The sequence below is a fragment of the Ambystoma mexicanum genome, chromosome 6p (assembly GCF_040938575.1).
Source record: "Ambystoma mexicanum isolate Mex_15411 chromosome 6p, UKY_AmexF1_1, whole genome shotgun sequence".
Classification (NCBI taxonomy): domain Eukaryota; kingdom Metazoa; phylum Chordata; class Amphibia; order Caudata; family Ambystomatidae; genus Ambystoma; species Ambystoma mexicanum.
This window is the reverse complement of record NC_090935.1, coordinates 540,674,196-540,701,174: the sequence shown is the minus strand read 5'-3', so window position 1 is coordinate 540,701,174 and position 26,979 is coordinate 540,674,196.

Sequence of the window (26,979 nt, the reverse complement as noted above, 5' to 3'; positions counted from 1 at the left end):
AGTTAGCAAAATTATACAGGACAGGGTTGTCCCGATTAACTAGTGTTACTGACCAGCTTGCGGCATGCGCAGTAGGTAGGACAGGACGAAGGCCACCTTGGTTTGATCCATCGGGAATGCCCCTGGGCAACATAGAAAGTGGAGCCGACACTGGTTCATGAATACTGCATTTTTCCGGGGATCCCCCATGAACCTCTCTGGTGGGGCCAAAGGGACGGTAACTGGAGCGGTCACCTGTATCTGTGGTACTGCTGCTGTCGCTCCATCTGATGGGCCGGGCAAAGGGGTTTCTCAGGCATGTGTTCTGGTGAGACGTTTTGCTAATTCCTCTGTTCTTTCCCTGCTCGCAACTAGCTCCTTTCTCATTGCGTTAGTCTCTGAGAAGGCGGCGTGCATCTCAGCCCGCAATTCGCCCTGCAAAGCAGCTAGCTGGTCTACCTCCGACGCCATGGCACTCGGGCAAAGTGGTAACGTGGGCTTAGCGTTCTGTAAAGCTTACCTCTGGAGCCCTCCAGGAGTGCCTGGTCTGGCCTGTCGGCGTATAATGCTGGCCCTTTTGTAGTTCGTCCACAACACTCCCTCCCTTCTGCTCACTGCTGGATTAATTGGCTAGTCGACAGAAAACGTGAAGTGGTTTGGTGGATGAAGGGGTTCCGGATCACTCTGGAAGGTATTGTGGGTCTCTCGGGAACCTAAGGACAGGGGAATAGCGGCATTTAACAATGGGCAACCACCACTCTACTCCCTCACCACCCTGCAGTTACTATAGATATGCTGGCTGCCAACACCAAATTCTGCTCATCTCTTGTTACATTGTAGTTGTAGTCCATCTCAGCCTCCCTGAAGTCTATTCCAGTTACGCCAATGGATTAAAGGTGGCCCAGGCCAGCTGTGACACACCTGTTGCCTTGGAGAGTGTCTCATTGCTGTGGACGCTAGAATCTTTGCTGTTAAAAGTCTCACTGAGCACGCATAATGAGGTGGGTGGTTCGCTGTGTGCTTAGTGTCAACAATACACTGTCCACCCAAGCACGTTCAATGATGCAGATTCGAGCGTTGCTACTATATCTTTATATTACAGCTGCACGCATTCTGCTGTTTGTTCAAGCAAGTGTTAAGTGGTTTACTGCTGCGCGCCTGTGCCCAATCTTAAACTGTCGTTGCCTTCTTTTCAGGTCCGGTGCAGTCTGCAGCTTCGGCGCGTAATGGTAGCAGCGGAGCCCCGATGCGTGGATGTAGCAATCAGGAGAGTGGACCGGAGGGAGTACAATGATGGGGGGAGTTGCAGAGGTGAAGGATTAAGCTCTGGCTTACTTCCGTGTCCCCTCTGTCTTGCAGGAGCTGGGGGCGTACCTTCCTGGTGCTGCGGATGAGCAGAGTAGAACGCTGGATCCTTGCGGTGAAAACGGAGCTGTGGAATGGCCAAGCGGGTTTCTGGAGAGGCCGAGGTGAGTATTCAGGTAAGTTCACAAGCGGATGAAAGCACTGGATCACTGAACAAAAGCTGGGTCCGTTGCACGTGGATCGGAGAAGGCAAACGTTACGCTGCTTCTATTCAGCCAAAGAAAATGTTTATATAGCCCTGGTCACTACCCAGCACCAGTAGACCACCAAAGATTCTGTGCTACAGGCCCACTGGGGCCTATCTTGGATCCTGCTAGGTGACTTGTCCCGGGGGCTATTTTGAAAGGGGCAATTGATGGAAAATACAGGCAGAAGCCTATTCCTATGCCAGTTAGCTACTCTCCTAGACCAGATACTGCTTGTATTACATGCTGGAGTTTTGGGGACCATGACAGATTCACACAAGCAGCACAGAACCATATTTCATTGAAAATGCTTATAAACAAAAACAAACAAAAAAACTTTTGCCATAGATGGTAATGGCCGAGGGTATGAAATGGTAGGAGATCCCGTTATGGCACAAGATGCCCTTATAGAAAAAACATCCCCAACAAACATTCAACCAAGTGTTCCTTTCACCCAAACAATCCGTCCAGTGTACAAATGGACATGCAGCTCAATGTGCAATGTACGCCAACAATCCTTAACATATTTACAATTCCTCAATCACTATGCAAATCTAAAATACATAAGTAGAATTAAAACTTTACAAATCATGGATCCTGTCCAGTGCGCAGCCACACTGCCTGCGAGAACATTCATTAGCCTGCATTTCGGGAGCTGCTTGTAAGAGCACTTTCCAACCACATCAACATGTTAGTAACACACCATTCCACTATAGGGAATATTGTGCATAGATTGTACATTGCAAAAAGTTCTGCTCTGCAACAGCAAAATTTAAATAACATCTCCTACATGGGGCAGCAAAACAACTCCTTCAAGAAATAGAGAACATCCAAAGTAAATATTTGTGAACTTTAGTAAACTTTGAACATTTAGTACCTTCAGATAACATTAGTGAAAACCCTACAAACACCAACCTCCTAACAAACACATACAAAAAAGAAATGGCAAAAAAACACATCTGCTAAAATACCAGACCAAGTGTGTCTGTTGTGTGTTTATAAAAACAGCATAAAACAAGTAGATATGCCCTACAAAAGAGAGGATAATGAGGAATCCCAATGGTTCCAATTAGCTTTATATCTAACAGAAAATAAATACAAAATAACTGACCCCTCAATAGTTTTCATGTACTGCAATACAAAGCTTGACGATAACCAAATGCCATCACGTTCTGTCACTAATAGCTTAGAAATATTCCCACTTCCAAAGGCTCTCCAACAACTTAACTTGTATGTGAACATGATAATCCAAACAGTACACCCATTTCAAGCTATAATACACCTTCAACCCAAGACAGCCAAATTGCCTCCTTCTGAGTTACTAAAAGTCATTTGTGGCAAAGTACTATATTTACCATTAGATCATAAAGAAAATGTAGGAACTTTAGGAGTACAACGGCCAATAGATCAATCTTTGATTAATGGTCTACAAAAAAAGACAAAACAAAATGGCAACAACTAGTTGACTTAAACAAGGTTAGACTAGCCGTACAATATCTAAAAGAAGACAATGAATACTACAAAGATATAAACATAGAGGAGAACTTAAGAGAAACCACCCAAATAATTCAGGAGATACAACCAACTGGCCAATTTGAACGTGTAGATCCTGTTACTGCAGCCAATATTGTGGACCAGTGTACAATTCACCCACTACACACCAAAGACACCATAGAAGATACATTAGAAACATATCAAATGTGTCAAGCCAAAGGATCTTCAATGAGCATATGGGAGAAAAGTGTAGAAGCACGTTCCTTTCCTCTACTTTCCTACAGGAAAAGGAGGACTATACGAGAAAAGATGCATACAAATAACTGCATCAGAATATTTCTCTTTATAAATGTAATCTGAAGACCCCAGATTCAGACAAAATGTAGAATACATTTTCCACCTTCTGTTCGAAAGTGAACTAGCAACTCTGTTATGGAGTTGCACACACATTAAAAACTCTATTTTTTTTTAAATATGTCTGCTACCCAACTGCTTCAAAAGATAAAAGGCAAAGATGAAGTTTTGCAGTCAAGCATCACAAATCTCTTGGCAAACATGTGTGGTACAAAAGAGTACTGCTTCCGACATCACAATGATATACGTTGTATGCTAAGGAATCTTGACCCACCCACATGATATGTTACTTTAAGTTGTACAGAATACACATAGGATGACTTGCACGATGTCTTGCGCATAGAAAACCAAAATAAAGAAGGAATTTACATAAAAACACCATGAGATCTCGGTTATCTTGACACTGTGAATGTATCAAGATACTTTCACCATCGCTTATTGCCATGCTGCACATCATCTGCAATAAAACTACTCCTCCATTCGGAGAAGTGCAACACTTCGTTTGGAGAAAAGAATAGCAATCCAGAGGAGCACCACACATCCACATGCTTTGTGGATAATAGATGCTCCTAAATTCAGCCATGACAGTAATTTCACTGTTTTACAGTTTATTCAAAAATGCATTACCTGTGACATCCCTTTAGAAACCTCACAGTGACCTACGTACACAAATCTTGCACTTTCAAAAACAGTGTGCCAAATACTGCCGATGTAGATATAAAAACAAAGGTAAATACTGTACCAAATGTCGCTTTGGCTTCCCTAGACCAGTTTCGGCAAAAGGACAAGTAAATAGCTTAATGTCTTCTGTTAAACACCGTGTAAAAGGCAAATTGCCTAAAAACACATACAACATTAAAAGGGATGAAGCATCAAAGTACATCAATGATTACAATGCAACCATAGCCATCTTGTGGAATTAATGTGAATATAGACCTACAATACATTGCAGACAATTCCACTGCTGTTGCAATATATGTCACAGCCTATCTCACCAAAGCTGAGAAAACAGAGCTAGAAGACCTATGGGATGGCATATCATCTGACAGAACACTTTCAAAAAAATTGTACAGCTTTGGTATAAAAATGCTCTCCCATAAAGAATGCAAGTGCTATGATGATGATAGTTTGATAGTTTATTTATATAGTGCCTATACACTATGTGCTTCAAAGCGCTTCAAGGCAAGGGACGGAACATGGGAAAATACAATGACATTCTTACAGGCCATGAACAGTAAGGATATGAAATTAACTATCATACTCGGCCTGATGACATTTCAGATAGTGCAAGAGCTAAGACATAGATAAGGAAGGGAGAGGGAGAGTGGGAAGGAAATGGAAACAGACAGGCGACTACCATACTAGGCCTGACAACATTTCTGGTAGAGCTGGAGAAAAACAAAAGGGGAGTGAGAGGGGTGCAGAAAGGGAGGGGAGGAACAACACAAGCAACTATCATACTAGGCCTGGTGACATTTCAGATAGTTCTAAGGGGGGGCAGGAAAAAAAACAGTAAGGTGAGGGGGGAGGAGACAGACGAGGGTTGTATCATACTAGGTCCAGGGACAATTCTGATAGAGTAAGTGCATAGAAGAAAGTAAGGGGACGAGGGGAGGAAATAGGAAAGGGAGAAAGGGAGAGGAAGAGAGAACAGAGAGTATACAGTCAAAAAGAGTGGAGAAGCAAGAGGGGCGAGCGAATACAATTGCAGAAGTCAGTAGTAGCACATAGGCTACGAAGCTGCAGATCGTTTAACATGTATAGCCTTAAATGGCATATCTGAACACATGGTCTGGCTAAACCTTGGTCCAGCTGCATCCCAAAAAAAGTTCTATAATCCTACCAAGAGATGGCAACAATTGCCCAAATGATCCCAACAGCCAAGACATTTAAAAAAACAATTGAATAGACACATTCTACCCAAACAAAAGTCCTGCTTTGGAAAACATGTTCCTGTATCACATAGCCCAAAACTACTCCTACAAAAATGTCACCCCTGATGAGACAACTGGAAAATATGTAGTCTCAACTTGTGAATGAAGCCCAGTCAAACTTACCAAACCCAGTCTAATCATATAAAATTATCAATTAAATCTCCACAACATAGTGAACTTTCTTACATGGCCCTACTGCAAATGTTTAAACCATGGAGAAAAGAAGAAGAATGATTAGGTAACCATGACTCATTTGAAGCTGCATTAAATGCAAATGAAAGCAGTGTAACAAATGTCAATAGCAAGCAATACAAAGAAATGTTGGACAATGAACTCCAACAAGAGGAAGAAGGTGAAGCTCAACTAGATAAAGGCTCTCCCGATGGCAGTCAACCTTCCCTTATAGGAAGCAAAGAACCACTTGGAAAATCACTCATCCTAATGAAGTGGAAATAGACATGACTGACATCGAAAATACCATGTATCAATGTGAACAATCGGAAGAAGGCTTGTCAGTGCTCAAATCACTGCTAAATGATGAAAAACTCACCATTTATCTAGAAATCACTGAAGGACTTGAACATGGTTTTCAACATGAAACTAAAAGTTGTAGCTGTAAACATTATAAACATCTGCTCCTGAATGTAAGTGGTGAAGCTTGTTCTGGAAAAACATTCTTCATTAAAATATCAGCTAATTTCTACTATACTTAACAAACAACCTTTCAAATGTTGTAGTAGCCCCCACAGGTTTAGCTGCCTACAGCATAAAAGGTGTAACTTTATACCAACTACTGCTGCTTCCAGTAGAACACAAAAACAAATTAGAATAGTACAAATTATCAGCAGAAGCTGCTATTGAAGTACGCAGAATTCTGAAACAAATGAAAGTGCTCCTAATAGATGAAGTAAGCATGGTTTCCAACCTCATGTTGGCTTTAATTCACCTCAGAATGCAAGAAGTCCTAAAAAGCGACTATGAAGAACTGTTTGGAATAAAACAAATTATTGTTTTCGGAGTCCTTCCCCAGTTAACACCAGTAAAAGGTTACCCTATTTTCAAAACATTAGGCACAAACAATGCCGCAAAACACTCGGCAGCATAGGACATTTTAATTTCTGGAAACATTTTCAGTATAGAGAACTAACTCAAAACATGTGTCAGTCTGCAGGACTCACCTATGCTAACATTTAAAAAAGCATTAGAACTGGTCTGCTTTGTAAAGATGCAAAATCCAACTTAAATAGTAGACTAATAAATTTGGTGTATGGGCAAAACACATCTGCTCCTTCCAGTGAGGCTCAGCACCTTGGGGTCATCTTCGACTCCACCCTCTCCTTCTCTCCTCACATCTGACGTCTCTAAGAAGTCACTCTATCAGCTGCACCTTCTCAGAGATATTCTTCTTTTCTCACTTTTCCCCCAGAAGCTCACTGTCTCCAGAGCCCTTGTCCTCTCTAGGCTGTACTACTGCAATAGCCTCTTTCTAAATCTGCCTGCCTCTACTCTTCGCCCTGTACAACTTATCCAGAACAGGACTGCGAGATTTGTCCTTGACCTGAAGCCCAGGGATCGTATCTCTCCAACCCTGAAATCTCTCCACTGGGTCCCTGTGGCTGTGAGGCTCAAGTTCAAGACCCTCTGATTGTCCACAAGGCTTTCTGGGGCGGGGCCACACTACATCCAATGTTCTCTTCCTAATCACCTTCCTTCTTGGGCCCTCTGCTCATCTACCTCCAACTCTCTGAGGGTCAGAAGCTTCTCTAAATAGAGAGTACAGGGTAGATCTCAGTCCTCAGCTGGGGCCTCCCTCTTGAACAGCCTCCCTGCCTCTCTCAAACAAAGCAGGATCACCTAAGGTTCTGGAAGCAACTCAATACCTTCATTTTCCCTTCTGCTTACTCTCTCCCTCTCTCTTGCTGATGTCCCTGTCTGCTGCCATACTGGTTACCTGGCCACCCACTGATCATATGGAACCAGGCTCCTGCACGACTTGGGACCCTTGTGTTAGGGAGAATTCTCATAAATGTGCCAATTCCTCCCACCTTAGAGCCCCAGCACTTTTGTTAAACCTTGGGACTTTTAACCTTTCAGTTCAATGTGTTTTCTGTGTGTGTTTCCTTTGGTATGGAGTCTAACCAACTCCATAGGCATCATCTTTTCATTTTTGTCACACATCACCCTCAGTGCAGTGACACAGGGAAGCCTTTCAGGCTTTCCCAAGGTTTAACTACCTCATCTGGGCTAAACTACTGTTTCCCAGAACAGTGGAGTGAAATTAACTTCACTTAGTCCTGTACATTTCTAGACCCAGCACAAACTATCTTCCTATAGAGTGCTGGACGGGTTACCTAGTATCCCCTGTGTCTAGATACGCATGTAACAGTCAACTGTTACCCTTTCCTCTCAGAATGGCTGTTTGTCAGTCGGTTTACAAAGAACTACCATGATTTTTCTCAACCGCAAACTATTCGTAGCTTCGGTAACATTAAATTGCGGGAGCCAACGTTTTCAAGATGGCGCCCAGTCATCGTTGCTAAAATGGTTCCATGTCTTCTTTTTCACCATGTCTTTGTGGAAAGGTCCTTCTAGAGTTTCTCTCTGCGTGCCAAACCAGGTTTGGTCTCTTCGTTCATTCACCTTTGGCGGGCTTCATGAGTGAAACCCGCTTCTGGCTCCAGAGTGTCTGGGGTAGGCAGGAAGTGTGGGAGGTGCCCGAAACTCCCTGTGCTTAGTCTTCTAGGAGTCCCAAATGCACCCTGTGATGATTGGCTGGCTGACTGTCCGGCAAGCACAGCCATCCTGCTGGGTGAGTGGCAGCTAGGCTGGAATGAATGGGAGAGAACTGAATAAAAGGCGAGTCTCTTGGCTTGGAAGGTAGAGTCTACCACTGGACGAAGGAACCAAAGAAGAGCTTGAAGAGGATGGCTGCTGCAACTCCTGGACCATCGGTTTGCCCGGTGAAGCCCTGCTGCAGGTCCAAATCATCAAGTTTGCATCGACAGAGAAGCCCTGCAAAGGACGACTTCTCCCTTTGAGTTGGTAGGACCAATCAACTCCCAAGTAAGCCACCTGGACACCTATCTTGGAGCTGGTTGCATTTCCTCAGAGTGCTGCAGGAAACCGTAGAGCCAGGGAAAGGGACACCAGATTGTGTGTGTTAATTGTGCGCTGGCCAAAAGCTTTTGGAAGATCCTCCGGACTACCACAACGTCGGACGGACCAAGCCTGACCCCCCTCAGCTGAGTGTGGGATCTCTGAAGCAAGGACAGTCCATCTTGATAGCCAGGACCAGCGTTGTTACCAGTGCGGTAGCTGAAACATGAAACAGCCACTGAAATTGAAGTTTGCCTGTTGCAAGCTTTGACCAGTCCCAGTGCAGTGCAGGAGTCCCCCGACATCCTCCCTCTTGTCCCCATGACTGAGGCCCAGAAACAGCGAGATCTGCAGGAACTGCCAACAACAGAAGTCATCAGTTGCATCTTCTTCTTCATTGTAAGGTACTGAGAGAACTTACCTCTCATGGTGAAAGTGCTTGAAACCTTTGCAACTCGCAGGCCTAATCAGCTTGTGACCCAACATTCTTCTTTTTACAAACTACTTCTAAGAACTTGTGCAGAGACTTTTCCGTTTTACTTACCAGAACCGCTTTATCCTATCCAAGACTTTAGCCCATTGACTTTGGCCTAGCCTATCGAATTGAATTGACTCTTCTGGTGAACTCAAAAGTATTTGCCCTGTCTAAGAATAATTGTAATCTTTTATGTTCTGATAATCTTTGCCTTTTACTCCTCTTGAAAAGTATTGAAGTATATTTGTGTGTAATTATATGGTTGCCTTCTTCTAATGAATGTTTTATAACTGACTGATAAATTAATAAGTATTTATCCAAGAAACCTTGAGTGTAAGAGTTTATTTGAACACCTGTGATTGTAAACCTCTGTGTAACATCATTACTGTTCCCATTCCCCTCTTGAGATAAGTCAGGTTGCTCAACACGCTACCAAAACTGTGTACTACAGACTTATACCAAAGGTTGGTTTGCTTACACCTGTAGTCATAGTTGTGTGTAGTGTTCCCAGAGAGTACGGCATACAAACTTTGCCTAACACCTTCAACTGCCTCCGGGCCTCCAAACCACTTAAGGGTCTGTATCTGCAACCCTACAGTCGCCTGACTCTGCAATTACAAGCCAACTCCCGGCGCACTTACTGGCTACTTTGCACTCTCCCCTCCCCCACCCCCCTGGCACGTGTCCCCCCCCCACACTTGTGCAATCTGAATGACACGAGGCCTAGTAAAATTGTTGTTTTGGTCTCCTTCTGTCCTCCCTTCCTTGTCTTGTCCCGCCTAGAAACACTTGTGTACAGGCGCATTATAAATTAATTATCATATCATGTAATGGAACAATTAACTCAACAAAATATAAAATGCATGTCCTTAATGCCAACCAAGCTAAGAAAAATCTATCTCCTACACAGCTGGATTGAAGAAAATATAAATGTTGTTTCTGAACTGCAGAGTCATTCTAAAACGTAATTTTGACGTAGAACAAGGTTTAGTCAATGGAGCAATTGGCACAGTTGTTGGCTTCCAAACATATCCACATGACAACATTCAGTTTGTTAACATCCACTTTGACAAACTTGCAAAAGTTAAATAAACAGGCCGACAATAGCACAGCTCCTTCTTTTCTTAGACATGTAAATACTCGGAGAACAATTCTCTCTGCCTCTATTCACAAATCGCAAAGTCTAACCCTAGAGCACTTATTGATTGACATTGGCAGCACAGTCTTTAAGGACGGTATGAGTTAAATAGCCCTTTCACATCTACATACACTTGAAGGTTTATTCCTAGTCAACTTTGATGCAAACAAAGTCAGCGCTGACATGCCTTGCATCCTAGAATACAACAGGCTATGTGGACTGTACACCCCATATCTAGATATGTACCCTGTGCCTCAAAAAACAAAACCTTTAAAAAGAAAATGAAAAGAAACAGAACCTATAAGATATCTCCCAACAATACCACCAAAGAAACAAAAAACAACTGTTACTCCATCCTAAGACAAAGACACATTTCTTCTAATAAAAATAAGTGCAGTCCCATCAAATAACACAGAAACACAACTCTCTGGTCCATTTAAATTTAGCAACACTACTGGAGTGAATTGCTATGCAAATGTAGCAATCAATCTTCTCTTCCAATTACCACCAATTGTTCAGAACATTTACTTAAACGGCTCAGACCAGTTGTGTTTACAAATGCTCATCTTTCATAGAAATGCCATAAACATACAAGAAGATCCACAAGAATTTCTAATGTCTTTTTTTCAAGGTGGAGGATGTTGATAAGGCACCGAAACGCCTCACCAAGTTAGCTGGAGGGCCTGTGCAGATGCTTCCCCTATTTCCAGCTCTCATACAGTGCAATGAAATGACTGTGAGGATACCTGTCAGTGTGCAATCTGAAGTACCCGGAAGGGTTCTTTTAGGGAATGACCTTAAAGATCTAGGAGTAGTGTCAAGTACTCCTAGACCCAACAAAAGATTGCAGGAGCTCACCAGACCTGCAAAGGAGAGGACCTTGAGGGGCTCTCCTGAGGAGATGATGGACCAAGAAATCACTCCTACTCCACTGGAGTTACTAACTGCTATTTCAAAGCAACCAGAAGCAAAGGGGAAACCCAAGTCTAAGAAGAAACCCGCAGAAAGCAATCCAGTGCTTCCAACCAGGAAATCTCCTAGGTTGTCCAAAATTACACCTGTGATTCCTCCTCCAGCTGAGGCTGAGAGTGAGGTACAACCCTGTGTGGTTGAACTAGAGCCTGAGGACTCAGATCTAGTAGAAGGCTAGGATCTTATTAGAGATCTGGACCCTGTGGACCATCCTGAGCTGCAGTCTTTACTGGCAGAAGGTGTTCAGTAGGGGACACAAAGAATGTCCAACTCTTGAAGGTCTTTGCCACCAAGCAGCTTCTCAGCTTGAAGGGCAAGAGCCTGGGAAGTATAGGTTACACTGGGAAGATGGCCTCTTCTATAGTGAACCAACTGAGTCAATCCCTGGAGACTACAAGAGACTTGTAGTGCCCCAAAAGAACAGACTCCAATTCTTGCAACTCGCCCATGAGATACCTTTGGCTGGTCACTTGAGTTTCAAGAAGACCAAGGAAAGGCTCTCTCTCTACTTTTATTGGCCTAAAATGGGGGCTGAGGTAGATAAGTGTTGCAACAGTTGCCACACCGGCTAAACTTCTGGTAAGAGTGGCTCAAAGAACGTGGCACCTTTAGTGTCTCTCCCTGTGGTGGGAGTACCGTTTAAGAGGGTAGGGATCGACATTGTTGGTCCTCTTGACCCTCCAACCTCTTCAGGCAACAGGTTTATACTTGTTATAGTAGACCATGCTACTAGGTACCCGGAAGCAATTCCTATGAGGACTGTTACAGCTCAGGCTGTGGCTAAGGCCTTCCTTGGTATTTTTACCAGGGTTGGGTTTCCTAACGAGGTAATATCCGACCGGGGGTCAAATTTTATGTCCCACTACATGAAGGCCATGTGGAAAAACTGTGGAGTTACCTACAAGTTCTCAACAGCATACCACCCTCAGACAAATGGATGGTAGTAAGGTTTAACAGAATCATGAAGCGCATGATAGGAGCTTTAGAGGACCCCCTTAAGAAAAAGGGGGATCTCTACTGCCATGCCTTCTCTTTGCATACAGAGAAGTCTCTCAGGAGGGAGTGGGTTACAGTCCCTTTGAACTTCTCTATGGCCATCCGGTCAGAGGTCCATTGGCCACTGATCAAGGAGGGGTTGGAGAGTGCTCCTTCCCCCACGCCAGTCAGAGTCATTGACTATGTGATAGGACTCAGGAGGAGAATGTCACACATGATGGCTGAAGCAAGTGATAACTTGAAAGCAGGTCAGGCTCTGGTTAAGCATTGGCATGACCAGAAGGCCAACACGGTTGAGTTCGCTCAAGACCAGTTGTTCTTGTTATGGTACCGACAAGGCAGAGGGCCTTGCAGGACAAGTGGATAGGACCCTTCAAGATTGTGGGAAAACTTGGAGAGGTGAACTATCTGGTGGACTTAGGCAATCCTAAGGAGGCTACTAGAGTCTTTCACACCAACCGTTTAAAGGCTTATGTCTCAAGACCAGAACTGGGAGCTTTGCTTCTAGCTTCAGCTCAAGAAGAGGAGGAGAGTGAACCTCTGCCTGACCTTCTCAGAGGCAAATCTTTAGATGAGAAAGTAGAATCTGACATCTGAACAACAGGAGGAGTGCAAAGTTTTGTTAAATCAAGTTGCCCCTCTGTTTTCTCTAGCACCAGGCTTGACCCCTTGGGGCCAGCATGATATCAATACTGGTGACTGTTTACCTGTCAAAAGCAGGGGTTACAGAATGTCAGAACATGTAAGAACCCACATCAAAGGAGAAGTGAACAAGAGGCTTGATTTCGGGGTAATGGAGCCCTCTACTAGTCCATGGTCTAGCCCAGTTGTGTTAGTACCAAAGGCAGGATCCAAGGAGTTGAGATTCTGTGTGGACAATAGAGCCCTAAATGCAGTCACTAAGACTGATGCCCATCCTTTGCCAAGGACAGATGAGCTGGTGGATAGACTTGGTTCAGCCACGTTCCTCAGCACATTTGATCTCACGTCAGGCTATTGGCAAATAGCTCTGACTGACCATGCCAAGGAGAAAACTGTCTTCTCCACCCCAGTTGGCTTATACCAGTTTAAGGTTATGCCTTTTGAACTAAAGAATGCACCTGCTACATTTCAAAGGATGGTTAACCAGGTTCTGAATGGGATGGAGGACTTCTGCATGGCATACTTGGATGACATTGCAGTGTTCAGCCCTACTTGGAAAGAACACATTGGGCCTCATTACGACCCAGGCGGTAAGTTACCGCCTGGGCCGTGACTTTACCACCATGGCGTAAACTACGTTTACGCCATGGTGGTTGGCGGACTTACCGCCCCATTCCGACCTTGGCGGGGCGGTAAGTCCCCAATCCCCATTTACCCTTCCCCATTCCCATTTTTGCCCCATAGAGCATAATGGGAGTGGGGAAGGCGTTAATTACGCCACCGTAAATTACGGTGGCGTAATTAACTCCATGGTCCCTTAGCGCCATGGATTTTAACACCTGCTAAAAGCAGGTGTTAAAAGCGCCATGGCGCTAAGGGACCTCGTACTCAGGCGGTAAGGGTCGGCGCTGTTAACGCTGCCGTAAACCCCTTACCGCCTGGGTCGTAATGAGGCCCATTGACCACCTAGGATATGGTTTGCAGGCTCTTGAACAGGCCCATCTGACCATAAAGGCAAGCAAATGTCAAATCGGTCAGAGTAAAGTGGTCTACCTTGGGATGAGGTAGGAGGTGGTGAAATAAGGCTTTTGCTCAGCAAGATTGAAGCTGTGCAAAATTGGACAACCCCTTCTACTCAAACCCAGGTGAGAGCCTTCTTAGGCCTCACTGGGTATTATAGGAATTTCATTGAGAACTATGGGTCCATAGCTTCTCCACTGAATGTAATCTCCTCTCCAAAATTCCCTAAAAAGGTAAAATGTTGAAAGCCTGAAGAAAGCCCTTTGTAAAGCTCCAGTTCTCAGAGCTCCTGACTACCACCAACCCTTCATTGTACAAACAGATGCTTCCAATATAGGTATAGGTGCAGTCCTCAGTCAACTGGATGAGAAAGGTAGGGAGCACCCAATTTGCTTCATCAGTAGGAAACTGAAGGAATCTGAAACAAGGTGGGCAACTATTGAGAGAGAATGTTTTGCCATTGTGTGTTCTTTGAAGAAGTTTACACCATACTTGTATGGATCTACTTTCATTATTCAAACAGACCACCAGCCCTTGAGATGGTTGATGCAAATGAAAGGGGAAAACCCAAAACTGCTAACATGGTCAATCTGCCTCCAAGGGTTTGATTTCACCATTGAGCACAAGTCAGGATGTCACCACCAAAATGCTGATGGTCTCTCTAGGATGTTTATAACCGACTAGAGGTAAGAGACTCCTCCAGGAGTTGGTTAGATCCTCCTGTCCCTTAGTCTGGCGGGGGTGGGGAGAGTGTTAGGGAGAATTCTCATTCTATGGCTAATTTCCCTTACCTATAGAGTCCCCCAGCAGCATAGCTGGATTTGAAGGGTTTGTTTCTTTCTCCTGCTAAGAGTGAGACTCTTTTTCCGACTCTTAGGCATATTTGCTATGTGTGTTCTAGGCAATTTTTTGTGTTTAATGTCTATGGGGTTTATCTCACCCTCATAGGAACCATCTTTATACACGTGTTACACAGCAAACTCTGTGCAGTAACACAGGGGTGTCCTAGGGACCCCCAAACATAGACTCCTACCCTGGGACTGACTACTGTCTCCCAGGGCATGTAAAATCCCCATTGACTTTACTAGTCAATCTTTATGAACTAAACCAGTACAACCCATCTTACTATGGAAGTACTGAAAAGGGTTAATAGTTTTTCCCTGGTGTTCATTTTCGAGAGGGTACGGTACAGTCCCTCTCTCAAAAGTTTCTGGCTGGTGGCAGTGCTTACTACTAAAAATATTCGACCACGAATATTTCCCTATGGGATTTTCCCATTGTTCGAGGCTACCACAATTACTGACAGCCTCTAACATACTGCGGTTTATTTTTATATTAACTTTACTGCGGTAGGTTTTATTTGTCAGAACTTTTATATAAATTCTTTCTCGTGTCTTTCTCTAAAATCCTAACCCAGGTCGGGGATCCTTTGTTCGTCCTTTTGGCGGGCTTCAGCCAAGAAGCCCTCCTTTCGGCGCTACTGAGTCTGGGGTAGACCTATTATGTGGGAGGGGGGAGTAGGCCCCCTGGACAGGGTTGCCTCAGCAACCCAAGTCGTACTCTGCCCTGATAGGCTGGAGGGTCTCCCGGCAGGATGACCACTCCACTGTGTGAGTGACAGCTAGGCTGTATGAATGGGGATCTTTTTGCATAAAAGCAGGGTCCTGAGGACTGGAAGAGCAAGATGTCACCACTGGAACTAAGAAGCCGAAGAGGAAAGAAGCCAAAGACATATGCAACGACTGAACCACCGGTGAAGCCCTGCTGCAGCGTCTCACCACTTTTCTCCACACGACGAGAGAAGATCTTCATCTGCAAGAGCCTTCTTCCCTTGAGTTGGTGGGGCTAACCAGTTTGCCAATCGCCTTCCAGGACCTGCCTTGGTTGAATCGCCAGTGCTCTGCACTTGGAGACCAGATAGCCAGGCACCCGTCCACCACGACCGCGATTTAAAGGAGCGTACCTTTTAATCCGTTTTGGCATCACCGCGGCTGGCTTCTTCCCTGGGCTTTGCAGTAACTCGAACCTTCCTCCACGACGAGAGTCTCTCTTCCTCTGCTGGACAACACGAACTGCAGGAACTGCCAGGAACCACCGCCACCGCAGGAGCCGCTTCCACTTTTTCAGGTACATTGTTCCGCCAGGCCTCCCGTTTCACTGGGTATTGCGAAAGGTGTTTGAAATCCTTTACCTACCTCCTGGGTTGGCCACCCCTATTGACTAACATTGTCTTTCACTTTCTGCAACCACCTTTTTGAATCGTTTAACAAAGACTTGACTGCATCTACAAGAACATTTTGCTCCTAGGCACTTTGTCCTGTACCACTGGCTCTGGCACAGGCCTATTGACTCTGGCTAAATCTGTTAGAACTGCCTTCTCTAGATTGCTTCTCACCTAGAAATGTGTTGGTGCACCTAACTCTATAACCACCTTGTCCTTCCCTCTGTTTAAACTTGTGAAGTGCCATTTTGCTCGTTTTTCACCTCAGTATTATACATGCTAAAGTACTGCCTTGCCTAAACTTGTTCACAATCTTATTGGGAAGTGTTGCTAGGGTGTTTAAGAGTATATTTCTGTATAACTTGTTCTTTCCCTCCCTTGTGACAAATTGTTAGAGTGTCATTTGTGTTTGGTTTTCACTGTGCCATTTTGCTCTGTTTTCTCTCTTGCTCAAACTTGTCTACAATTTAATCAGGGAGTTGTGTATACTTTTCTTGACCGATTTTAACTTGCTTTAACAACTGTGATTGATGTGTTAAACTAGAAGTGTGTAAAATAAATATATATATTCTTTTTAATACAAAGCTTTGGTCAGTGTTTTCTTGTGCCATAGTATTGTAGTCCTATTGTGTAAACCCTGACTACTGCTCATCTCCCTCTTGAGATAAGTCTGACTGCTTAGCCACAGCTGCCAACTAAATCTTTGTGGTACAGACTGATACCAAAGGGGATTTATTGCTCATACCTGTAGTCTTTATCTTCTGTAGTGCTCCCTAAGGGAACTGCACAGGATTCTGCCTACAGGGACCAGTGCTTTGTTCGGCTGGAGCCCAGCTATTGCCTTCCTCTTCCCTAATGCCCCCTTCCATGATCGCCCTCTCTTCTTTCGTTATTTGCGGTATGGATAGAGCATTAAAGTAGGCGTCTTGGTCTGAACTAACAGGGCCACCCGAGGCATACAGCTCTTGGTAATAGTCTCTGAAAACCTCCCCAATCTCGCTAGTGTGCATTAGTGTCTCCCCCTGTGCATTTCAAATTTTCCTGATCAGGATTTTTTGTTGCTTGGCTCGCAACTGTCTTGCTAAGTATTTGTCGGCCTTATTGGCCTTCACGTAGTACCAGTGCCAGAGGCGGAGGAGACCCATCTCTGATTTTTTTGTGAGAAGCGCATCTAACTGACCCTGCACATTTCTCATTGCCCTCTTCAGTCCTAGTGTGGGTTTTTTCAGAAGTTCCCTTTGTTTATCTGTTAAATTCTTTTCCAGCTCCTTTTCCCATAGGTACTTCTGCTTATCTTTTGACGCCTTCAAGGCAATCACATGACCGCTTATAACCACCTTGAAGGCCTCCCAAACCGTTCCCAGCTTGACTTCACCCGTATCATTGTGGACAAAGTATTCTTCTTTTCCCTGATGGCGTCTGCTAAGAAGGGATCTTGAAGAATGTCTTGTGGAAACCTCCACCTCCACAGCCCACTATTTCTGCTTGGGGTCTTTACTTCCAGCAATAGTGGGGCATGATCTGATAGCGAGATTGGGACTATTTCCATTCCTTGAATCACCCCCATTAGCCCCACAGAGACCCAGAAGTAATCTATCCTCGACATCAAATTATTTACATGGGAATAGTGTGTATATCCGCTTTGCTGTGCTTTGAGTTACCGCCACACATCTCGGAACGCCATCATTTGGCAAAGATGTTTAGTGGGGGCCCCTTGCCCTTGGTGACCTCCCGTACTTCTATCTGTTGCCGGGTGCCACGCCATGTTCAGATCCCCACCCAGAAATATCTCCCTGCTTGCAAATTCCTCCAATTTCTCCAGTGTCTCCCGCAGGAAGCTATCTTGCCCAGAGTTTGGTGAGTATATAGAGGCCAACGTGAGTCACAACCCATCTATTGAGGCGTTGACAAATGCAAATCGGCCCATCTTGTCCACCATAGTATTGTGTAGCTGTGTATTCCTACCCTCATGGACTGTTATCAAAACCCCTGCTTTTTTGTCTATAGTGTTTGAAGCCCCTTAGACGTAACTTTATTTTATCCTGGAGTCTGATATGGGTTTCTTGCAACATTAGAATGTCCCCTCTCTCCCTTCTCAGCATGTTCTCTACTTTCTTGCTTTTTACAGGGGTATTCAGACCCCTAACATTGAACATAAGGATTCTCAGATTCCCCATGGACGGTGCCCACTGTGAATGCTATGCCTCCCCTTACAGTCTGTTCCTGTTCTACCTTCCGGCCCCTCTCCCCCCTCCCCCAACAATTTTACAACTGTCCCAGGGAGGGCCCGGGGTCCTAAGGTTGCTAGGGTGCTTGGCCCATCGCTTCTGGCCATCTGCTTTCTCGGACAAAACTCCACAGGGAATCCTAAACCCAGCATTACATCCACGACTGTGGCATTCCAGAGTAGATGCCCTCGCCGGGCCACGATTCCTGAAGGTCCATTGGGTCTCCTAATTCCCCCTTCCTTCCCGGTCCAGCATTGCTCCCGCTTCGCTGTGCACCTTTACTTCTGTACTAGGGTTGCACCCAGCTGTTTCCTCTTCTGCTGCACTATTTTGCATTCCCAAGGCTTCCTACGATTCTCCTCCCTTGCCCATTGGTGCCTGTCATCCCTGACCTCTTCCTGGATGTCCATCACCTGTAGACCCTCTTCGCAAGATGTTACCAAAAGGGAATATCCATTTGTACCTAATCTTCCTTGACGCTAGTTCCTTGACCACAGGTCCCATCGCTCCTCTCTTCTGTAGAGTCACCAGGGCCAGGTCCCGGTAGAGTTGGATTTCTACTCCATTCATTCTGATGTGGTCCATCCCTCTTGCCTTCCTCAGAATGTGCTTTTTCTGGGGATACGGAGACATGGCCATCAGCACGCCTCTAGGGCATTCCCCTGGCTCGCCCGTCCTCTTAAGGCCCACCCGGTGCACCCTGTCTATTTTGATATCTTCAGTCTCTTCCATTGCCAAAATGTCTCTGAATACCTCTTGCGTAGCCGTCTTGAGGTCCTTATCGTCCACCTCCTCCACCATATTTTTTATGCGTATATTCGACCTTCGGGACCTATTTTCCAGATCCTCGCATTGCAGCTCTAAGTTGTGGGCTAGCCGCACCAAATGTTCTTGTGTCTTGCTATGCTGCTGCGCTTCCTCCTCCGCGTTTTGTACTATTCTCTCCAGTGTGTCTGTACGCTCTTCGAGTTTTGCCACGTCAACCCGCAGCTCTTGTACCGCCTGCTTCATGTCATCTCTCATAGTACTGAACTGATCTTGAACCGTGGTCATTAATTTGTCCTGTAGCTCCCTGAACCACGTTTGCATGTCCTCCTTCGAGGCCTGTGTTGCTAGTGGAGGAGACTGAGTCTGTTCCTCCGATGATTTAGCAAGTGTTTTCCCTCTTGTGCTAACTGCGTTGCCAGCGGACCACAATTGAAACAGATTCGCATCCGGTTAGATGTCTGGGTTTCGGTGCCGGGTATCCCCCCTTTCCCTTTTGTTTTTGACATCTCACCAACCGTTACTATCCTCTGCCCTCCCCTGATGGGGGACCTCTCTTCTGCTGTAGCCTTCCCTTGCATAGCTCCTTCCCCTGTGTAGTTTCCCCTCAGGGGAGCCTGTTACCAAGGGGTGTTCCTTGCTGGTGCCCGTTCTGACCCACACTGCAAGCGCTTAATACCATTGGGGCGGCGGGATGCGAATGGGCCTACTAGCCTTGACCTGCTGCCTCCTCTTGTGGAGTTGCTGCTCCACTAGGGCCTCACCAGTGCCCCCGATGCCACAGCCTCCTGCCTGTAGTGCCTCTGTAGCACTGAAGATCACCCCTGTTGCCGTGGCATTCCAGAAGTCTCCACTGCATGTCTGTCTTTCCTGTGTGCCCCCGTAGGGTGAGTCTCCGGCGCCACCCTGGTCTCCTGATGGGCCTCTCTGTGACCGTGGTCTCCTATTTCCCCCAATGTGAAGTGGGCAGGAGGCCTGCGGTCTGTCCCGGTATTCTGGGGGGACTCTTGGGGTGGTTCTGTGTGGGTCCCCGCTGCCTCGCGCATCTGCTCTCCTAACGTCCTTCTGCTGTCATCAGAAAGGTGGGTAAGTAAGTGGGGGGGCCCCCACTGATGCTGTGCCGCTGCCAGTTACCTTTTGGGGGGGCTTGGAGGCCCCACCAGTTCCTTGCTGAAGTCGCCTCCTTTTCCGGCTCTGGAGCTTCTGTCTCCGCCAAGGGGGGGTGCCACCCATGTCTTCCCTTTGTCGCTGGTGCTGCGCTCCCCCTAGTCCTGCAGGTGCTCAAGGTCCCTGCTCTCCCCCCTGCTGTAAGAGTCAATGCTCCGCCTCTGGGCCTTTGCAGTCGTGTGGGTCCTGACCGCACTCTGTTGTCCTTGTAGCAGTCCCCTCCGCTGGGCCTGCGGTGACCGCCAGCATGAAGAGCCCCTGTGTCTGTCCCTTAGGGGCTCCTCTACCTTGCCTCCCGGGGGCTGGTGTGGATCCCGATGCCCCGGGGTGCCCACTTCCCAAGGGGGTCACCACGCACAACAAAACCTCCCTGGCAGTGGGCCGCCTTATCCTTGCCCCCCCAATGGAGCCTCTCACCTCGTACGTGGCCGCTCCTTCTCCTTCCTTTTATTTGAGTTCCTCCTCCGCCGGGATCGTGTCTGTCCCGGTGCCTCACCTGTGGGCCCTACTCCTCTGCTGCCCAAAATCTCCCACAGGCCACGTGATCCGGAGGGTGTCCGCGCCTAACGAGTCGCAGTAGTGGCGCTGCCCCCTGGGGATCGCTCTGGTGCAGAGCATGCGTTCTCGCGACCTCCGCTTCACCACCTGCTCTCGGAGGGGTCGCTCCTTGCCTCCCAGGGGGCCTGTCCTAGACTCGTTTCCCCCGGGGCGCCTACAACAATGGGGGTCCCCCAGTGCGGCCTGTCCTCTGGCGTGGCGGCTTGCTTTGTCTTGTCTCCACCGGCTCCACTCTCTCTGCACCTCATAATTGGACCTGCTCCTCCGCCTGGACCAGAGCCGCCGCAGTGTCTCTCTGATGCCGGCTGTCTGTGTTGCCTGCAATCCAACACGGAATGCCCAATCTGTTGTGGGGTTCGCATCTCATGGGATACAGCTAGGCGCGGTCCTGGGGTAACGCTCCAGTGTTGCGTGTGCATTCTACCCCTGTCTCTGCTTCTCCTCACATTCACTGGCGGGTCGCTACGTCATGCCGGTTGGCTGGCTGAGAATGTGATAGCTCTCCTGCCCCAATGCTTCTTTTTAGGTGCTTTATAATCACGGCCCGGTGGGAGAGACCTCTACACAAGTCTCCTCGCTGCGGCCGCCATCTTGGAACCCATTCTTTGTTTATTTAGCGGTATTCCTGGGACACCTGATAAAGGTTCCGTTTGTACTAGTTTTCTTTTTAAAGGTTTTCTTTTTTGAGGTACAGGGTACATATCTAGATGGGGGTATATAGTGCATGTAGACTGTTGTATTCTAGGATGGAAGGAATGTCATTATCAAAATTGACTAGGAATAGACCATTGAGTGTACGTAGACACAAAAGTGCCATGTAACTCATACCTTCTTTAAAGATTGCTCTGCCAATGTCAATCAATGTGTGATCTAGGATTAGATTGTGTGATTTGTGAATAGTGACAACCTATGCAAAAGATCGAGAGAATTGTTCTCTGCGTACCTACAAGTCTTTTAAAAGAAGGAAACGTGCTACTGTTCAGCCTATTTCTTTAACTTCTGCAAGTTTGTCAAAGTGGATGTTGACAAACTGAAGGTTGTTGCCATATGGATATGTTTGGAGGCCAACAGCTATACCAATTGCTCCATTGACTAAACGTTGCTCTACGTCAAGGTTACGTTTTAGAATTACTCTGCAGTTTAGACAGAGAGTTCATACTTTTTCTAATCCAGCTGTGTAGGAGATACATTTTACTAAGCCATTTAGTTGTGCTGTGGCTTTTTGACACACAGGGAGTGTCATGCCGTGCACTTCTAGTTTGTCTGTGGAGCTGATATGCAGTATGGCTTGTTTTTCTTTTTTCAACATTTTATCGTTGAGTTGACTACAGCTTGCAAGTGTTGGCATTAAGGACATGCATTTTATATTTTGTTGAGTTAATTGTTTCATGACATCAGGAGCAGATGTGTGTTTGCCCATATAGCTCATGGATTAGTCTAGTATTTAAGATGGATCTTGCATCTTTAGTAGGCATAACGGCTCTAATGCTTTTTAAAATTTATCATAGGTGAGATCTGCAGACTGACACATGTTTTGAGTTCGGTATCTAGCGCAAATGCTGCCAGAGATTTACATTTTCATTGCTGCAGAGTGTGTCATGGCATTGTTTGTCTCCTAATGTTTTTAAAATAGCTTGACCTTTTACTGTTGTTAACTGTAGGAGGTCTCCGAAAACAATAATGTGTTTTCCTCCAAACAGCCCTTTGTAATCTGTTTTTAGTGTAAGGGAAGCATTGTATAACAACTATGACACTGACACAAAAGGTACAATTTGTAAAACCTTTATTCAAAGATGGGAGTAGTATCTACCAAAAAATAAGGATCATCAAATAATAAAGAAAACACAGTCCTAGTCCGTCTCTGTCAAATCAAAATGGCCTTTACTAACAAATCCTAATGACTGCCCTACCTCTTATACAAAAAATGTGCAAAGGGTAATATGTATGCAAAGCAAAATCCGTGCTAGAATATAAAAAATCAAAGTGGCTGAGTTAGCTCTCATCAGTTAGTCCCAGGACACATTCTACATTTCTCTTGGTCAATATACAAAATGTACAATTACCACATGCTTTGTGACCTCTTGCTTTTTTTAGAGCCCATGTTTCTGATAAGCTCACCATTCTTTGTGGGGGTAGATGGATGCTACTTTTAGTTCAGTATCTCAAGTTTTTGCTTCTTTTGAATGCAAACATCAGGTGGGTTAAACATGGCTTTTCTGTGCCAAACACCCTCCAATTTTTCAGAATCACCTTTTTGATTCTGTTAGACAAATTAGAAACAGTGCTGACGAATACTAAGCTGTCTGTGTTCTTATCCTTTGGCCTGTAAACTAAAAGTACTTCCCGCTTGTTATTGGAGTCGCTCCGATATGTTTGTTTGACCAATTTTTTATGATATCCGCGTTGGATTAATTATCCTTGAGTTTTGCTGCTTCTTGTTGAAACAGATCCAGACTTGAGTGGTTTTTCCTTGGCTTCAAAAATGGTCTGAATGGTAAATTATTATGCATGTGCTTAGGTTGAAAGATGTCATACCTCAGTAAGTAATTTCTATCTGTTGTCTTATGGTTTAACCCAACATTTCTTGGTAGACTCCTCACAAAAGATAGTTGCATCTAGGAAGTCAATTTTCATATTGCTATATGTTGCTGTAAATCTAAGGAATCCGTCTAACACAGGGTTCAGCTGAAGTACTATCACCTTTCCAAATGAGCAGCACATTGTCGATATACCGTTTACTAATGTGGATGTTTTCTTTTTATGGATTAGAATCTACAAACAGTTTGCTCTTTTCTAATTTTCAGACGTACAGGTTGGCTACAAAAGGTGCTACTTGTAACGCTCACCTGGCTCCCGCAGAGGCGTCGATCTGAACTGGACAGCTGCGGTCTCCACCAATGTGACGCGTAGGCCGAGATGACGGACTGGACTGGCCCACCTAGCTTCATTTGCTTGGCACGTAGGAATATTCTTCTGTAAATGGAGAAAGGGAATTAACCACCCGTGGGGTTGAGCGTAAATCCCCCCACCCCCGCCGTTCTCCCCACAGATCACCTTTGATGCCCCCTCTTATAGTCTCACCTGATGGTTTGAAAAGATGAGCTCTCCATCCTGCATTGAGCGCAGGGGCACGTTGATAACCAGTTGCTTCACTGGCTCGAAGGAATTGGTGAGTTCCAGAACAATATTGACTCCAAAAAGTATGTAGTTCGTAAGAGTTCACATGTCTGACTTTCACTCTTGTCCGATTCCTTGCAGTTTGCATCTTGACCTGAAGAGTTCCTCGTGGTAGCTGATGAAGTTCAGGTAAGGATTTGGCTTATCCTACACAGTTCAATAAAATAAGGCCAGAATGTAACCTGTGGCTTGCTCCCTTATTCAGGTGTGGAGAGAAAATATGAAGTTCGGGGAATTATGCCTCCGGCGGTAAAATTAGGTAAGTCTATTGTGGTGAGAAGAGTTCCCCTTGTTTGTCCCTTCGTCTCACCTTGTTGTCCTTTAGTTCCCCTTAGGGGCCGGGGTACGGCGAGGATGCAATGGAGACTGCGCCGACCCGTGAAGAGGAATAGTACCCCCAGTGGTAATCATGTAAGTCTATGGGTGTAGTTACTATTGCCTCTGTTTATTCCCTTGGCTCACCTTTGCTGTTCTTGTGTTCCCCTTAGGTGCCAGAGTGTGGCAGGAACGTGCAGAAGGATGCGGTGGATCGTGAGGATCGTGAGGATGCTGCGAAGGCCGGTGAGTTGCAGACACGGTGGGAGTTACGCTGCTGGATGCAGAATAACGCGAAGCATGTGCTGCTCTTCGGGTGTGGTTTAAATAGCCTCCAAAGTAGTCCCAGATAAGTATTCCTCTCCAGCCCCACCCGAGTAAAAAATAGTCCCTAGGTAAAATAGTCCTTTCCAAGCCTCATTTGGCTTAGAGCTCTGCAGCATGGTCTGCATCAGGTAAGCTTGCAGCATGGTCTGCATCAGGTAAGTGCTACTCTATAAGCCTGGCGCCTATGGCACCTATGGCACCAGGACTGACTCTTCATATGAGCCTGGAGCCATAGGTGCCAGGACCGCACCCAAACAGCCCCTAGCAGGGGTTTTTGGGCTTGCTCAAAGTAACTTGATGCCTGCTTCCGGGGTTGCTGGACCTGGTCTGGTTCCCCGGGGGTAGGCATCATGAAACTACTGTTGAGCCACCACTGTACCATGTATTTGTTTGAGAAATTCGTCCTGAAATCTGAATTAATTGTCTTTCAGAGCCATAGTAAGGCACTACATAATTAATGAATTATGAACTATTCTTTCTGTGCGTTTTCAGTATAACACTCCTCTATCACCTCTAAACTCGCAGCTTGCAGAATCATAGTATAGAGGGAAGTCCCATCTAGTCCTATTAACAGCTCTTCCTGGGGATCAAAAGATGAACCTTTGATCAGATTGATTATAGCTGTAGTATCATGTAGGTAAGATTGCATCTCGTGAACGTACGGACGTAAATATACATCTGCAAATTCGATAAAGGTTCAAGCACCGAGTCTACTCCGGAGAAGATGGGTCTTCCCGGTGGATTAGTTAAAGTTTTGTGCACCTTTGGATTCTCTTTCACCAGGAAATCAGATTTCCGCTTACTGATCTAACTCCTATTGCTTGATTTTTCAACTTTTTCTTTTATGATCCCTTTAAGTTTATTAGAGGGATCTTCCTCCATTCTTAAGTAGCACATTGTGTCCTACAATTGTCTTAAACATTCCCTTGTATAATCTGCTCAGTTTAATAAGGCTGTCACCCGCCTTTATCTGCTCTGTGTAGGATTACATTTGAATTACTTTTTAAGGACTCAATAGCCTTTTTGTTCTTAGAGATGTTAACGTAACCGTTAGACCCAACTTGCTCTTCAAATATTTTAACATCTGCCAATACTTTTCTCTCATATACTTATGCTTCCGCAGAGTGTGATAAGGCAGGTGGCATAAAGGTGGATTTATTGCGTCAGCTAGACGCATTTTTCTCATGAATTGTCTGAACTTACACTCCAGGTTAGTAGAAACCAAAACTGTATCTTCCTCAGGTGCTGTAACATACTCAGTGATATAGAGGTCAAGGCCAACTGCCTCTGGAGTGGTCCCAAATTGAGGTTCAGGCCTGACAGAGGTAAGAACCCCTGGGTTGCGTCCTGTTTATACAACTTCTAACAACATCTGTCACAGGCTGACGGAACAACAGAGGAATTAAGATGGCCAAATGGAACTGTCCCTTCTCAGACATCAGCCTTTCCTTGCCCTCGTTCTTTCCTCCTCCTCCTTGGTCATTCCAACATCCAACTCAAGCCTTTCACTGTCACTCTTTCATTCCTAGATTTTTGCTGGATCATTTCCTCTTCCAACTCCAGTGTCTCCGTGACACACTCTCCTACCTTTCTCTGCACCATGCCATTCTTCTGATCTTTTTACAAACTCTGCACTTGGAGCTGGTCTCAAGGGCTTCACTGTGGACAATGCATTGGCAAGTGGAAATGGGACCATATGATTCAAGCTCTTAACTCTTCCCCCTTGGGTGGAGAGTGTGTTATACTGATAGTTTGCTGTAGCCCCATTCAATGAAGCAGTTAAGAGGCCTGTGTCTATCTTGAAGTCAGGCAGCCATAGTGGATGCCTGATTCCACCACACATCCCATGGCTTTTCCTTCATATCTCTTAGTTTCTTTGTCACAATTATTCCGGGTGCCCTCTTTGTGGGTGGTTCGTCCCACATCTTCCTGCCAAGGTTATATGCTAATGAGTTTGTGATTGTGCCGGGGTCATGCCTAAAGACTACTCTCTGGTATCTGTCTCCTACAATGATCTCCACCCAGCTGCTGGCAGGCCATCCTTGCCTCTTAGGGAGTTTGTGATCCTAGGTTTTGCAAATTAGCAATTGCATGTGTGGATAATGGGGCCCACTCTCGCAGGCTTGGAATAGGGCAGATATTTTGCAGATCCCCTGTATGCTTTCCCCTCACTCATCTTACCTCAGCGCTTAAATGTGACTTTTTCCCATTCTTCAGAGTCACGTTTCAATAGGGGAAATCTTAATGGTGAGGAGAAACCAGTTCTATATGAGAGTATGTTGACTTACAAAAAGTCACGTAGCAGCCCAGATACTAGTTGCCAGATGTGAATTTGAGAAAGCAATCAGCGAGATGTGATCAGATCGTCATGAACTGTTATAACAAAATAGTTAACTACTCACAAGCCAAAAAATCAACTTTGAAAGACTTGTGAAATGCGCTGAAAAAAAAGAGCAAGGTCTATGATGGAATTGGAAACAGTGGAAGAAGAGCAAGTCGTCACAAGTGGGGTGAAGCAGGTGACCTTGAAGGCAAAATAATCTGTGCAACACAGACCCAGAGAGAAGAGGA